Genomic DNA, 17,535 nt, shown 5'->3' on the forward strand with positions numbered 1-17,535 from the left:
TTAAGTAGTTTTAAATGTTATTAATGCAACAAGGGTTTTAAGTATTGTACGTTGTAAATATTTAAGTACGTTTAATTTTAAGGTCATTGTATGTCCTTTGGTGCCAGTAAACAGGACATTTCTGTTAGCTTTTTTATTATTCCATTATCAAATTCACGGTCAAATGTTTTTAAATACATTACTGGAGTTCTGCGGCATTTCGCGGTCCAATGTCGTGTGAGTCACGCCGCAGCTGTTCCAGAAAGCATTAAAAATCGTAAGGGCACGAAAGTTTATTTACGCATCTGTCACTAGCTGTGATGATGATGTAAATATATATTTACGACGAAACGAGATTTTTGTTCGAAAACTGGAGGTTCAAAATCAATTTGCGACGAGCCTCCGTTTATATAAAACAAAGTAACGATATCTCGTAATGTTCTTTATCTGTGAGTGTATTGTTCTATTTTTTTACTTTTCAGATCAAAATATTATGTTTGCCTATTTCATTACGATTATTATCATTCAAGGCATTTGTAAGGCATGTGACTGTGTATGTAGGTAGGTACATGAATTCAGTTATACTCGTTGCTCTCACTGAATTGTTTGTACGCTGATATTCTTTTGAATCTGCTCTTATTGCTACTGCTTTACAGCTACAATCTTATAGTTTTACGCCGCATTTAATACTTCGACATTTACCAGTGTACTATTTCTGTAAGTAAGTTCCTTGGGAAGTTCCTGTTTATTAGGTTTATATTAATACATTGAAAATACAAGGAAACTGTTGTATGTACAGTTTGTCGGTTATGAAGTTGTTAGTAAACTATTGGTCGCTCCCGCTCGCTACCTACGAAATTTCAAGGCGCATGCGTTGGCCCGACCGTCGTCTCTCCTACGTGGGAACACGTCCTGCCCACACTTGAATATTATACAGAAATAATTCTTTTAGTCAGGACTCCAATGACAGTGCAACTATAGAGGTTAAAGATATATATTTATATAATTTGCGGGTGCCGTGCCGTATGGAAATCTCCGGTGCACGGCTGGGATCGATGATTCATTAGGTCAAGAAACTATGTAGTGCTTCTTTATTTAGATCCTGTCGATTACTGGATCGGTTTCACAATCGCAACTTTTATAAACGATAAGTACTACAGTCATACAGCGATCTGTTCGCGCTCAGCTCATACAAGCGTTGCAAATTGATAGTGAACCGTTGGGAATAGAATTAAAATTGCCATTGATATGCGTTAACGACGTGCTCGTGCAAATGCACTCGCATGCCCATGCACACATGCACAAAACGTACAAACACGACGTACACACGTACCTATACACACAATATGTTATGTGGCGTCAGTAGGTAAAAAATATCCTTGCGATATAAAATCTTTCCAAGTTTTTGGTACGACGTGAAGTTAAGTATTCATCTTTTAAGAAAAATACATATACGAGTACTATAGTGAAATTAATTAAATATTCTACTGAAATACGTGTTGTCTTGCGGAAATAATAAGCAATGAAATAAATTAACATCTCTTTCTACAGATCATTTAATAACAATAAAAGAAGCTTTCATGTTTGGTTTGCAATTTTCTAAAAGACACAGACTTTAGTTTAGCCGTAGCAGTAGTAATGTAGTCAAAATTTCCAATATGAGCTCTTATAGTCACAAAAATTCAATTATTATTTGACAATAGTTTAATTTGAAATTCTCTCCAATGCCCACCAGCGATTCTTGTTATTTACAGACGGCAAAACAATGTACAGGAAGTACTTACTGGTTGCTATACTGCACAGTCATGGTTTGTAGTAATACCTACTATAACCAATGGAATCTCAAGTTCCAAGAACCCAGCTAGTTACAATCAAATTTAAACATTGCTTTCTTTTCCTCTTATTATTAAACTGAACTTGCCCGTCAAGCTATTTATTAAATGCTTATAATCATAAATCGAGAAATAAACTAAAATTTATGTTTTTTTCTGCACAAAATACTGCGATCTTAGATTGTATAGATAGAGCTTCGAGCTTTAAAAATTGGCCAACTTTTTGTCAGCTAATTGTCAAATTCGTTGACTCGTTTTTTTATCAATGCTCTATATATTTACGCATAAAATGTATATTGACGTATTATTTAATGAATAAAATGAGTATTTACGCATTAAAAAGATGGAGAAATTATGACACAAAATAAATATATAAGTTATAAAGGAATCACAAAAAAGTCGAACCGATTTTCTCAAAGCTTTTCTATGGAGACCTTTTATCTATACAATTTGAGTCTGTGATTTACTTCGTGACAAAATTAACATGGGACCACCACGAGAGTAAACACAATCGCATACATAAAGAATTATTAAAATACGCTGTGGACGGTTGAACATATCGCTTAACATACTTATGTATACGTATTTTTCATTTTGTTTATTGTTTTTTTTATATTATAACTCAAATAGAAAAGAATTAAAAAAATCTGCACATACAAATACGAGTATATGGTACTTGTTATTATATGCTGGAAGAGTTTCTTACTTACAAGGTTATCCTAATTTGTAAGCCAGGGCAAAAATTATGTAACAGTGCAATTCTGTATTTTTTTTTTATACTACTTAGAATGGCAAACAAGCTGACGGCCCACCTGAAGGAAAGTAGTAACCGTCGCCTATAAACATGAGCAATACCATGGACATAACAGAGTATACTGTTTCGCCCATGATACTCCCCATGCGTTGCCATTCCTGAGGACTCAGGTGTTATTCTTCTGTACCCACTAAATTTAAGCCATATCCCACCCTTCAAAGCGAAACACAACCATGCAAACACAACTGCTTCATGGTAGAAACACAAATGGGACAGAGGTACCCAAGAAATCGACTTTTGTACAAAGTCTCCCTCTGTATTTGTTAATAAAGGTTTTACTTGTTTTGCTATTGATTCTCTTCTCCTTTTCAAATGTCATCTGTCTCGTGTTTATGAAATAGACATATGACGATTGATTCATTACTTTATATGAGCGAGCTGCGGGTACAAAGCATACAACCAGTGCATGGGAAGAAAAACTGGCAACAATCCCCATACAAAGTCCCCTGACCAGCGTACTAATAGAAGGCTAATATCCTGCTCTCATCTAAGAAGGAGTCATCCTCAGCACAGAGAGAACAATTTAAATGGAAATCCTTTTAAGGAGACTTCCTTAAAACCCATCAACATTTTACTTACGTGCTGTGCACGGGAATGTCAAGGATAGATTGAAAAGAAAACTGTTCTGCACATGTGGTTTCCAGGTGTAGATCTATTGTAGAACCTAGTGTTACGGAACTGGCGCAGGAGTGTACATAGAAGTATTTAGCGCATATTTATTGGAGTGCATAAACCTGAGAGCCACTGAACACTCTTCTCGTACAACTCAACTTTTTTCTATACAGTTCGCAAACAATAATGTGTCACATAATAATCCAATGTACAGAATGTGCAAATTGTACAATGACATTGATTGTGAATCGGTTATTGACATATTCTATCAGAAATTTTCATCGTATCGAAGCAATTTACATACATTGATAAAGTTTATAAGCATAATTTGGTAGTTTTGTTTTGATCCTTATTTTGTACGTAGTTTTTGTCATTCATACTTTTTGTGTTAAAAATCAACGTATTTCGTTTCATCTCTGTGAATGTTGAGTACAACTATAATTGGATTGCAAACTTATAACGCTACTGTTGTATTCTATTGTTAAAAGTTTTGTTTGTAATCTGTTAATGTACTACAGAAATGAATAAATATGTACATACTTATCGAATTTCCTTCGGATCATATGGGCGCGCACGAGGGCCTCCACTTACTCTCAGTTAGTTGCAAGTGCAATGTTTATTTTTGCAATGGAGTGTTTCACATCGATCGCACTGTGATTTAGATTTAGTTGCGGAGATTTCAGGCGCCGTCTCGTTTATTTTAGGTGGCCGCCACAATAATTAGGTATGTCATCGTGGTCAGAAAAACGACGGAAATTTATACGCGTAATGTAGTTTATAGACTGTACCAATGATACACTTCCATCACTTTACATATATGAAGTAGGTATTATTGTAAAGAAAAATATATATTTATTTAAAAAGGCTTGTGCCGTGTATTCTAGAAATACTGATAGACAAGTGCTTCCACAAACACCTGTACTGACGTAGTATATAAAAAACTCGCAAAGTATATGCATTAAAATTTATAATAAAATTCAAAATACGTTGAAAATGTTTCATATAAATATATTCATAAGAAAATACTATGAAATTTTAAACAAAGAACAGTTTTATAATGTTAAAGAATTCCTAATAATAAAAATAGTAACTGACTGCAGAGACCTCAATTATATTTATTTATTATTTATTTTGTCATTAAATTATTACTATTATCTAATGTCAATTTTTTACTGACATTAATGTACTTACATTTTTCATGCCATTGTTTTGGCAATACACGCATGTTCATATCATAATATTTATTAACATCTATATACCGTGTTTTTGAGCAAATAAATAACTATTATTATATAAGTGAATTTATTTTCCGTTGTCCAAATTTTAAGATAAGTCAAAACAAAAAAGTATTAATTTTTGGCGCATATGGCTGGCTCCGAAAGAATTTTTCACACCTTTTTTGAAGAACTACGAGTAGTCTGTACGCGTGCAATGGCGTTTACAATTTTTATTTATTACATTGTTTACGACGTCAGTTACGTTTCCGCTATTTAAAGCAAAAAATGTCCGTCGCCATATAAGGCGTAAAGTGAGTGGCAACAGTGGTGCGCGGTGCTCGCGTCGCCACGATTTATGTGGTACTTTGTCTCTGGAATATTGGCAACTTTCTTCAGTAATTAAGTGGAAATTTTCGCCCCTAGCTACGACTTTAATTAAACTTTTGTTGAGACCTCATAACCGAATATATTAAAAAGTATACGGGTACACGCGTCGTTAACTTATTTTCCTGGCGTTTTTTAGTAGTTTGTATGTTGGATCGATAAAATACGTTTTTTATTAATTTATATTTTTGTCTATTTCAAAAAATGTTTATTTTGAAATCAGAAATAATGACAAATGACTGTGACAGTGACATACAATAATGAATGCAAAGATATTTTTTTACTTTTGCGTTTACTCCAATTAGCAGGCATCGTTAAATCTCTTTTTACGAATATTATTAAATGTGAAATGTTTAAATATTTATTCTTCAATCGTAACAGCAAAAACTGTTATTCATAAATGCACTACAGCAAGCTAGTAGGACGAAAACGTCCAATAACAGTAATATAAAAATATAATGCGCTGATGCTTAATATTAGAAACATTTTAGCCTTAAAATGAGTAGCGTTGAATTAAAATAATATATTATTTTTCGTATATAAATGCAAATTCTTCATTTTTTATGATCTTCACTATGAATCAGTTGAAAGTGTGCGATTAATTACGAATAAATACATTATAATAATATGACACGCACACGACGGCGATATGACGACGTGATCGATCAATATCGTATTTGATTCATGACCGTTAATATTTTGATGTATTCTAACTTTTTTATTAATTACCATAGCAGATAGTATATTTTTTCAATTGTTATTACGAAAATATAATAATAGGAGCGGTATATTTACGAAAATTTTATTAAAATTACGTAACATTTTTGACAGCTGACTACAGCCGACTGTCTATGGCACTGTTTCCCAAACTTTTTGTGCCATTTGAACATTTCTAAAATTTTTATGCTTTTTTAATTTTTATGACTCTAATCGTCCAGTTGATATTTTGGTAACGTCAAACGAAATTATACCTAATAAATATTTATAGCATTTTTTTATTTACATTTTTTGTTAAATTTGGCACCGATATCTACTCGTAGCATTGCATTTAAATGGCCCGGATCAAGAGGGTTAAAATCGCTTAGAGTCCATTTTTTAATAGCCCCCCTGTGGGGCGTGGGCCCCACGTTGTGAAATACCGGTCTATGGTCTGTAGAATTCGACAAGTTCGCGAAACAATAACGTAAACCCTCCAATAAGTCTATTTTAGTTATTGAGAGCTGATTGAGTGTTTATGAATAACTCTCTATTAGAAACGTTCAGTAGCGTTATTTGACATTTTAGCTAAAGAACTCTTTACACTTACAATAAGAGTTGTCATGAATAAGACGGAGCCTGTGCCGTGTTGGTAGAGAGATCAACTTTTAAGTAATCGTGTCACTAATTCTTGTTATTATGAGTACGAGTTTATATGTGGTTGAAAAATATAGTGGGCCAAATGCGACGGCATCATTGAGTGTGGCTCGGGAGGCAGGGGGTAGGAGGTAGGAGGTAGGAGGTGGCCGTGCGGCCAGTGTATAATGGGCTATTATTAGAGCACACGCCGACTCAATAGGTGGGTGAACACTTCGTGTACACGTATGTTTTTATATCGCACGACAATCCAACTGAGGAAGACGCCGCGTCGTGTGTCACCGCCGACATGGACTTACATACTCGTAGATGTAGCAAGTGTATGTTTGCATACTTACGCCTTATACCGTTGATACGTTGCATCTCAATTTTTATCGCAGCATATATCCTCAACTAGGGATATATTTCAAATCAGATACCTACTGTAGTATAATAGTATTGAACGGCAGATTTATATGTATATAGTCGAAAATTCAATCGAAACAAGTGGATTGACTGATTAGTAATTTCATTATTTTTGGAAAAATTGTTTTTAAGTGGATTTTGCTCCGTTGCAATCAATTAGATGGGCCAAACACGCGAGTAAACTCTATCGACTGCAAGATAATGATCCAATCAGCAAAAATACTCGCATCGATTCTCTCTCTCTCTCATCGTCCACTTCATTAGTGAAGGTCGTGTCCTTGAAAGGTGGCTATTGCCTCTCTTATAATGTTATTCCATTTCGCACAGGCTACAGCTTCTCGCAGGGCAGCTGCAATGGACAGTACCGTCATGGCGGTTACTTGGTCCGACCATCGACTAAGCGAACGTCCGTGTAGTCTTTTTCCCTCTATCTTCTTTTTGGGAATCTTCTTGTCAAAGTCGTCAAGTGAAGAATTGTGAAAACAGCATTACAGTTAATGTTTTCTAAACGTCACTGAGCAGTTTAGCGGTGGCATGTACAATGTACATGTAGGTACTTACGCCGTCTTTTGCTCCGGCGTCTGTGTATGTCTCAGACTCACAATACCCTCTCCATACATCGGCGCCGACCAACAAAGGCCGGTGATTGCGCTAATTGAGTGATATGAACGGTCCACATCGACTCGGTTGAGTTCATTTTATAACAATACGTGATTATTTCATTATTAATACACCATAAGCCGGTGCCGTTTATTATCATTATTCACAGCCATTGATTTGATCTTTTCGACATAACAGAATTAAATAGTTAATTACTTTAAATACTATAATTTCATTCCGAATCAATAATTTGTTGTTTACTATTTTGCTTTGTAAGCATCTACAGGTCAACTTTCAATTATGGTCGAAGATGTCGTTCTACAAAAGTCAGTTTGGCTTAAGTCGTGTTATCTTAATTTTTAATAAGCGAGTTCGTTTGTTTGTTTTGTACAAACACCTATAGCTATTTTAGAGACGGCTTTGCTCTACTTTGCAGTTGGGTCCATCAACACGATACCTATTTAAGCAAATAATAATTAACGGTGCTGGAAACTGTTATGAGTTCGATTTTACGATCAATAAATCTCCATATTTGGTCAGCTCGAAACTTGCCATCAAATATCAGAATTTTTCAATAATATTCTTTACAGTGTCTCGTTATATTTATCCGGCTATTGGAATAAGGTATGTAATGTTTTTTTGAATATACATATACGTATATGTACATAATATACAATGTACACACATATGTCTAAATCTGTAGCACGTGTATAAGGCTGGATAGATTTTAATAAATAGAGTGTTGTTAGAGTCGCCTGCAAAATTACAGAAGCGATTATACGAGTACACTGTAAAAAATATATAATTCGACTATCGACTAATACGCTAGAAGAAAATCTTTCTATTCCAAAAAAATTAATACAACCGAATTGGGTACCTCTTCCTTTTACTTTTAATTAATTTGCCTTTTATTATGGGACTATCGCCATACATAAAACAACATTTCCTGTTTCTTGATATACGGAACCATCAAAGATATTGGTGTTAAATACAGTAATTCATCTAAGGTCTGCCTACTTTTGTCGAAATTTGCATTTAAACATCAAACGCCATTCGTGGCGCCGGTATTTTTACAACCGTTTTTACCAAAAATATTGGACTAGTTTTTAAAGTCGTAATTTTTTATCTATAGATTTATGAGATAGTTTATGTACATCACGGGGTGTATGATGTTTGTATGATCTAGTCCAGCCGCATGAAAACGTTACCGTGCCTAATACATGTACATACATTTCATTCACTAGTAGGAATCCTGTAAGAGACGAGTTATGAAAGTGTGGAAAGCAAGAAATGTATGTATGGATAGAGGGTTTTGGCATTTGGTTTTTTCTGCCTACCCCGCAAGAGATTTCGTATGTAGGAAGATAGATAATTAGGAATCCTTGTTTATATTGTAAATGTGATAGTGAGTTGGTCTGTTAGTTATATCTTGGCATTTTTAAGGTTCAATTAATGGTCATATGCACACCAAATGCATATAATATTTGGGATAAAGGAGGACATGGGCGACTTATAATCTTGCTCAAACAATACCATATATCTCGATGAATGTAGTCGAGGACAAACCGAAATATAAACGTGAGCATAGCTGCTGGCGACAGAAACACGAATGGACAGATGTACCCATTTTCACGACTGTTGTAAGAAATCTTCACCAATCTCTGGTATTTTATCAAAACAATGATTGCAAGGTACCCAGAACGTTTCCATCAATAGTTGTATAAGGTGAAGTGGTTCAACAGATACATGATAGACTATTCTTACAGGAGAAATACTGCAGCTGAATATTGTATTTATTCATAAAATTAAAAACATTATTGCTGTCTGTTTTCGGAAGAATGGCATGCGCCATCTCTCTTATTGGCGCCCCGCTCGCTGTATGACAATTGCCAGTTGATTCAGCCAAAAGTTTGTCGCGACCATTTGTCAGCCACACAGTGCCGTTTTCGTTCTTGGCATTTTATATACTTACGTACTTGAAATATATGATCTGTTCGATCAAATGATATCAGTGTAGATTCTTTAGCTCTTCAGTGAAGAATAGTAGAGATAGTAATTTAAATAATATTTCGGCTTTTATATCCTAATGTATCATTATTTTCACTCGTCGACGGTATCGTAGCAAAACTTAGTTGTTTTTGCCCTTACCTATTTTTATATTAATATTTTATGCTGGTAAACCATTATTTATTGTCTCTTCAATTAAATCTTTTATTTATTTATTTTTATTAAACCATTATTTATTGTCTCTTTAATTAAATAAGGATGGAATTTCATACTTTTATATTATATTTGTACATTTATTATGCAATTTTTCTATAGTTTTCCTAAAACTAACAAATCTGTGTTGCGGATCTGATTACTTTAACACATAAACAATGCTCTAAAAAAGAACTATCCCGGTCAAACGGGACGTACGGTCGTGTCAGCTCTACAACATATAAACGATAACGAAATTATCTATTGATAATGTTACTAATGAAAAGCAATATTATACTACTTATATCAAAAACACGTGGTGGATTTTACAATAGTATTATATACCTGCTTATATCAGTAGTACGGTGACATAACACTCGTATATTTCTACAGCTCATCTTGCAGGCAATAAGTTCTTTTTATGTAGAAACGTTTATGCAATTAAGTGTGTTACAATGTTCTAATCATAATGTTTGCAACAAATGCTTTCTTTGCATAAATTGGACTCCCGTTTGATTCTATAGTTTGTGACTCAAACTGGGGACATACAACGTTCTGACATATCTGAACAAACTTTTAAATATAATATTAGGTAACAAGATAGTGTAACCGTATAAAATCTTCTCTTAAGTGTACATGTGTATTCTAAAAGATTTGTAATAGGTATTTTTTTCTACGTGTCGTTTAATCAAACATAGCGTGGTAGTCTGTTATTGTCCATGTTTTTTTGTAAGAATTAAGGAAACATTCTTCTCATACATTATTAATGTCTGCCATTATCATAAGTAGCTTATGTAAATAAATCATAATATACGCTGAGAAGCCTTGGCCGTGTACAATTCACCTAGTTTGCAATAATAATCTGCACATATTAGTTTTATCTAGCGCGGGCAAACATTATTGCTTTAGTTTTGTATTTATATAAAACTCAGATGTTTCTACTATAGAATTTGTACGGCTATCATTAATAACAATAACAGTAAGTACCGTACATAACACAAGTCCTCATTTCTCGGTCAACCTAAAATACACTATTATAAGTTTTGATACCTTTTTTTTATACAACTTAGAATGGCAAACAAGCTGACGGCCCACCTGATGGAAAGTGGTAACCGTCGCCTATAGACATGAGCAGTACCATGGACATAACAGAGTATACTGTTTCGCCCTTTGATACCCTCCATGCGTTGCCATTCCTGAGGACTCCTCCTGCAAATCGGTTCCTTTAAGATTTATATCAACTCTATTGCTCCTATTAAATGCAGTAATTACACATTAATAACATAAGAATAAGGACTAATGAGATTAATTATTTTGGTACCAGTAGTTATAGGAAATCTAATTAATATTTTAAAGCTTGCTGTCGGGGCCATGAGATAATTGTTTTATTGTTTTTTTTTTTGAAGCTAAAGTAAATCAATAAAAAAAGTAAATGAAATGGAATCCGGTTGGGTTCCGTATGATGTTGTGGTAGGCCTGGTAGCTAGCGGGGTGTATTTTAGCAATGGAATCGCCAGTTTCTGTTAATAATTCTTCAGATGTATTCGATGTCCTGTACATATGATTGGCACATCGTGTAAGGTAAATGGCTCGAAATAGGATGAAATATATTTGTCTTATTTTGTGGAAGCGGTGTAGGTTACGTGGCGATTGCACAATTTAAATATGGCGGGCACAATCTGTCAAGTGCATTCTGTCTTTAAATTACGTACTGTGATAGGAATTTCCAAATAACGTCAGCTTACTCGGTTAGTTTTGTGGAAAGAATTCCATTGTGTGTTTTGTTTGCTCGTGCAATGATGAGAAAATGTTACTGATATTCACTGACATCACGATCTAGGTATTTTTCACAAAAACAATATTTAACATGATACATGAGCAAATATTGTAACAGGTACATATTAAATAGGTACATAATACCCATACAGTAATGATATGGACGAGAGAGAGGAAAATAAATCGGATTTCATTACTGTGTCAGTTTCATATCCTTAGAATTCGGGTAGCAGGCATGTTTATTTAATCTTACCTGTGACGTAGGAATGACTCTAGAAGATCCCAGTCTTTACAGCAAACAGATGACGTAATGAGTCTGGTATTCGGCTCTTCTTCCTCTTATATCTAGGTATCATCATTATTCAGCCGTTAACAGTTCACTGCTGAACATAGGCCTCCCTCTTAAACTGCCGTAAGGAACGCTCCCGAGCCAACTGTATCCACTGACTTCCTGCAATTAATTTGAAGTTCTCGCTCCATCTAGTATAGGATCATCCTACGCTACGTTTGCTTATACGAGGAAGCCACTCAAGAATCTTTCTTTTCCGTTAGTTGTCAGTTCTTTGAGCTATATGACTAGCTCAGCCACTCCATCTTGTTTATCCTTCAAACTATGTCGGTCGCTTTGATTCTTTTGTGAGTATCCTCATTTCTGATTCTATCACGCGAAGAAACTTCGAGCATAGCGCTCTCCACAGCTCGCTTCACATCTGAGTATGATTTATGTTAAATACTTTCAATCGTCATACTTTTTTTAATTCATCTTTGATAATTCTTTTCCTAAATGAAATCGAAGGATTTATCTTTGTTTATACTATAACAATATTATCAAAAAAGAAATAGCTTTTTGTAAAACGTTTTGTTATATAAATATTTCATCGTTTGATATTGCAATTATCTGCCTGATATTCATCTTCAAGTATCGTAGTATCGAGATTATTTAAAAAAAAAATTGTAAATTAAACTATAGGACAGGGACGTGTGTGTGTAAATTCCATTGATGAAGAAATTAGATAAAATTAAAAAGCGTCAAGCGCATTGTGGGTAGGTAGGTGTAGACGCCGCTGGCTGCCGGCGCGGGCGCACGGACGGCGGACGGGGCGCGCTTGCAAGTCGGTGAGTCGTCGCAGTCAGCTGGCACGGGCCCTGTTGACTCGCGTTTTACGTCAAAAATACACCGACGCTTTAAATAGTTCGCCAACGACTTACATATACCTACGCATATTTATTTATTGTATGTATTTCTAGTGTTTTTAAATCTCCGCAACTGCATCACGGATTTATAGAATGTTATGGTGAAGTGCATTGGTATATGCACCCGCGAGGTGGCGTTGTGTGGGTTCAGCCGCCGTGCAGGCGAGGTCGTGGTGGGTCGCAGGTTGCCGTCCACTCGGCGCGCTGCGCGATGCTCGGCTGACGCTGACGGTGCACTATCTATTTCAGAAGTACACCGAATGCCATTGCCAAGGAATTCTGTGCGCCTTATTGCGCAACACATATCCCTACCTACCTACCTACCTACTAACGTATTATGAATGGGATACACTACATTATTTTTAGTTCTCTACATTATAGTGTGAGTCATTTGTTTTGTCGTACGCGCCGCTCGAGTCCCAAGTGAGAGCTGGGGCGACGTAGCTGGGGCGACTGAGAAATGGCATAACTAGAACATAATTACAATTTAACCAGTTGTCGACAAGTAATTATTGATTCGGTCTTATGTGCCTCGTTCTTAATGTACATAGTTTTTGGTTTTTTTTTTTTGCAAATATAAAGAAAGAAAGAACCGAAATGTTTATTTAGTGCTTAATTGCAGTGTGTGCGAGGAGGTCGACCTGGTTGGGTATATTGCTAGCAATGGGATTCTTAGTCTCCATTACTAACAATCCCTTTAGAGTGGATGCTGTGATGGATGAAGGCAAAAAAATAGTTGAAAGGTCCAAGATAGTGTTTTAAATTTTACTTTACCATTCTATAAAATCTATTTACATTGGCTCAGTTGGAAGCATGGTACTCACTTATGGCACTTTACTATTTACTTGACCCGTGTACAGCCGGCTTTACTACTAAACAAGCTTGCGAGCCTAGTAACAACTGTGTATCGATATTGTGCGTTTCTTCCAATAAAGTAGATATTATTATTTGTTTACAAGAGATAGCATCGAGTACCAGGCGCCAAGAAAGCTATAGGTGTGCCTCTCGAAGAGTCATTATTGCACGTAGCGGACAACGACCCCTGTGTTATTACTTTATCAGTATGGCGATAAGATCGTATCAACACATTTTATAATAGTTTAAAACTTATAACTATATAATCTTTTTATATTACGTTATTAAACTACACGACGCGATCTATAATTCTATCTATCTATGTATGCAGCTAATCTAATCTATTCTTCTATTCTCGTCTATTCACCCTTTTTCTACAATAAACTGCCGCACAGTGAGGAAGTAGAAGTTTATAATGGTAATTAACCGACTTCAAAATAAAAGAGATTATTATTTGAATTTATATTGTTGTGGGTTTATTCCCTTATTGGTCTCATTCTAGTTTCATCAATACACAATACTATTAGACATTAAAACTGTCAAAGCGGTCAAGTGCGAGTCGGAGCAGAACAACAAGAACATTGAACCGTACCATGTTTAAGATAAATAAATTACATAGATTTGGTTTTCCATATTGTCTTGTTTTTTGAAGTTCGCTTATATTTCATGTAATTTTATATAACGAACGTGTTCAAGATTTACGTCCTGTTACAAGCCTAGCATGTACGAGTCGACATATCATTGCTGACTAACAATATCATTTATTTTCATTTAAATCAGCAGTATTATGCCCCTATATAAACTCATACAAACTCTCAATCCCTCAGTCGTAATTTAGCTAGCCAAATTACTGCCAGCTACGGATCTGGTTTCTGCCCGCCGGTCTAGCCGGTAAAATTAACTAGTTAGATTTACCATCTAGGCTCATAAAACCCTGAACTAAGTGCGTCACGAGTCAAAGTGAACCATCAAAATTAGTTCAAGTGCACTGTTAATTTTGCAAAGTAACTTCGGTGTCGGCAAAAGTTTTTCTTTTTATATTAAACAAGTGTCCCACAATAACTGTCTGTTTGTTCATATTCATAGAACTGTTCTGAAGCATGTACGTACGTAAATAATTTGGTTGAAGTCATGCGCGCACTACTCCGTGGAGACACACTTGACTAGTTGAACTGGTTTTAAATTTTATAAAAAATTTAATGGTCCTATTATTTTTTATTGATATCTGTTTTAAATTATGTACTTAAAAAATCTTAGATCTGTACGGAAGTTCGCAGCAATATGTCAAAAGCAATCATCATAATAGATCATTGTCAAGCGAGTGAGCAGCCGGCCAGCGGGCGAAAGCGACACGAGCTGGGCTCGGTTCGTTGACTGATGACGAGCGACGGATGGTATTATTCCGAGATGATCTCAGTATCAGCGTCCTCCACAGCCGCCGCCCCCCCCCCCCCCCGCCCTCCTTCCTCGCACCCGACGCCTCCTCAGCCCTGTCATATTACTGCCCTAAATACATTTATTGCCAATACATTATTGCATAGAACTTACACGTTCCTATGTTTACATGTCTTGTATATAATTTATCGCGATATTTCAAGACTGTCATTAAAATCTTCTGAATTTAATCTTAGTTACTTTGTCCCACAAATTACTTTATTAGTTTTAGTAACTCTCAATCGTATATACGTAGAATATGGTACGTGCAGATAACATACCATTCGTAGGCACAGTCGCGTGGTCACTCATAATGAGGCCGTACGTGTCTTTGATGACTATGCTAGGTATACAATTTTTTTTATTATTATTGGTGGGTAAAAATGGAATGGTAATCCCGCCTGCGCTAACGGAATACGCTGGCGGAGTACCAGTGAAGGGTGATAGATGAGAACGAAAACAGAACCGATCATAATGAATTCATCAGGAATTAACCATGATAGTTTCGAGGGGGTACCGCGTGGAAGTCGACCTGATTGGGTATATTGCTAGCAATGGGATTCTCAGTCTACATTACTAACAATCCCTTTCCCCTGCTAGGTATACAATTAAAATGATTGATTGCACTCATTCGATATATGGCAGCAGTGGTAGAGGTAAAGGTATAATATTATGAGATAAAGTACGTAGCTGGTGTCAGTCGCACTCGTGGAATAAATTCAACTTTATATTTTACAATTGAAAAGCATATGTAGTCCCATAGCGCGCGCTATCTTTGTTCTCACAATAGAAATGATGTTGATGATGATAATATTTTATAGGAAATATGTCGCTAACATATTAGAAGCTGACCATGATTAGATTTCTGTAACAGTACAGCGTATACTTATTAGACATCAGGTATTTTAATATTTCTTTATGTGTTCAACAATATATGTATGTTGTAAAAGAAAGGTCCTAGGTACGATCCCTGAGGAACTCCAGCTGGAATCGTGTAATTTTCTTTCACCTAAACTACGAATACGTGACAGATTAATTAAATAAGAGGTAACTTATCGTTACCGATCTTCGAGAATGTTAATGTATTGTAATTTTCGAAGATGTATATCATAATCTACATGATCGAAAGCTTAACAATCCTTTTTGACTCTAAAAATTATTCAAAAATAATGTTAATAATTATAGATTTTGGATTGAGATGTGCATTGAGAAACAAATTTAAAATCGAATGATTGATAAAATCGAATCAGATGGAGCTCGGAGTGGTGTGAGCTTAGTATGCGCCGAGAGAGCCGGCTCGTCTGCTTCCTCCAGAGAGCTCCGCCGGCACAACACAACGCGTCTCAATGTTTATGCTGCGAGAATGTTTGACTGACTGCCAACATTTTTGGGTCACGAACGCGGCGAACGGTTAAGTATAACTAACAGTTTAACGATGGCTCGTTATACCGCGTGATAGGATCGCAGCGTTAGATTTGGAAAGAAAAACAATAGAATCTTTACGCGTAAGGTTAATGGGGCAATATAATATAATACCTACTTAGAGGCGACGAGTCATCGTGTTTTGCAAATCAAATCCCTATAACAGTGTTCGTAACGTTATTTTAACTTTCAACATTATATTTTTGTATCTTATGCGATACGCGCTTTGTAAACATGTTATAGCAATTATTATACTAACAATAAAGGTTTCGCTTTTCGGATGGCTCCGTATCATTTCTGTTATATATTTAAGTGGGTAATTTTTGTAGACATATTTTTTTGAACAAACGAATCTGACAATCATATTATAAATTAGTTTATTTGTATTCCTCATTACCACAACGGATGTGAGAGCGCTATGGACCTGTTCAACGTAGCTGGCTATAATGAACGCGAGCGACCAATAAATCTATTAAAAGATACGACTTTTAGATTTTGGAATTTCTCAATATGTGTTATATGACTGATTTAGTATTGTGAATATTTAATTAAGTAAGTCACACTTTGTTAAGTACAGAATTTTAATTTGGGTTTTCGTGCAGAATTGTGCTTTGTTCTCTAACCACTCATCGCGACATCCTGGTGATGAAAATCAGCGGTGATGTGTCTCACTTTGTCACCTGTCACCGGTGTGGTGATGGGTGACTCAACATTCTCACTGCTATAATAAATAACACTTAACGTTAAAGCTACAAAGAGGCCAGTAACGTTATTATAGGAACTTGTCGATCGTGGCCGGTGGCGAACAAAGCTCTCTGTATTGGTGTAAATGAATTCATGTACCCAATAATACAGCTGCGACCAATAGTTCATTAAGTACCGCAGTACTGTTATTATATACATATACATATGTATGTACCTATCTCATGGTTTTCGCGTTACTTTTATCCAGTCATTGCAAGCTCACATAGGTACATACGCTATTTCAATTGATACTGGCGGGTCATTGTACCACATCGAGATGATTTTAATCTCTAAATTAAATTTGAATGCTGTAGGTATCTACTTTATCGGGTGGACTCGCATTATAATGTCATCTTTATTACGAAACAGTTCATTCTCTTCTGTATTACACTTGTGTATATGGCGCTTTATTCTTTTAATCGCCTCTTTTTTATAGATTTTTTATACTTTTTTTTTTTTATACAACTTAGAATGGCAAACAAGCTGACGGCCCACCTGATAGAAAGTGGTAACCGTCGCCTATAGACATGAGCAGTACCATGGACATAATAGAGTATACTGTTTCGCCCATGATACCCCCCATGCGTTGCCATTCCTGAGGACTCAGGTGTTATTCCTCTGTACTCAGTAAATTCACGCCATATCCCACCCTTCAAACCGAAACACAGTTATGCAAACACAACTGCTTCACGGTTAAAACACGAATAGGACAAAG

General features: G+C 35.7%; 1 protein-coding gene across 5 annotated transcripts in view; it reads left to right on the top strand.

Moving 5' to 3' along the window:
* LOC113516605 (rho guanine nucleotide exchange factor 17) overlaps positions 1 to 17,535 on the top strand; it is a 97,782-nt gene that overhangs the window by 29,082 nt on the left and 51,165 nt on the right. The window lies entirely within an intron of this gene.

Source organism: Galleria mellonella, unplaced genomic scaffold (genome assembly GCF_026898425.1).
Source record: "Galleria mellonella isolate WM207_F2 unplaced genomic scaffold, CSIRO_AGI_GalMel_v1 utg855, whole genome shotgun sequence".
NCBI lineage: Eukaryota > Metazoa > Arthropoda > Insecta > Lepidoptera > Pyralidae > Galleria > Galleria mellonella.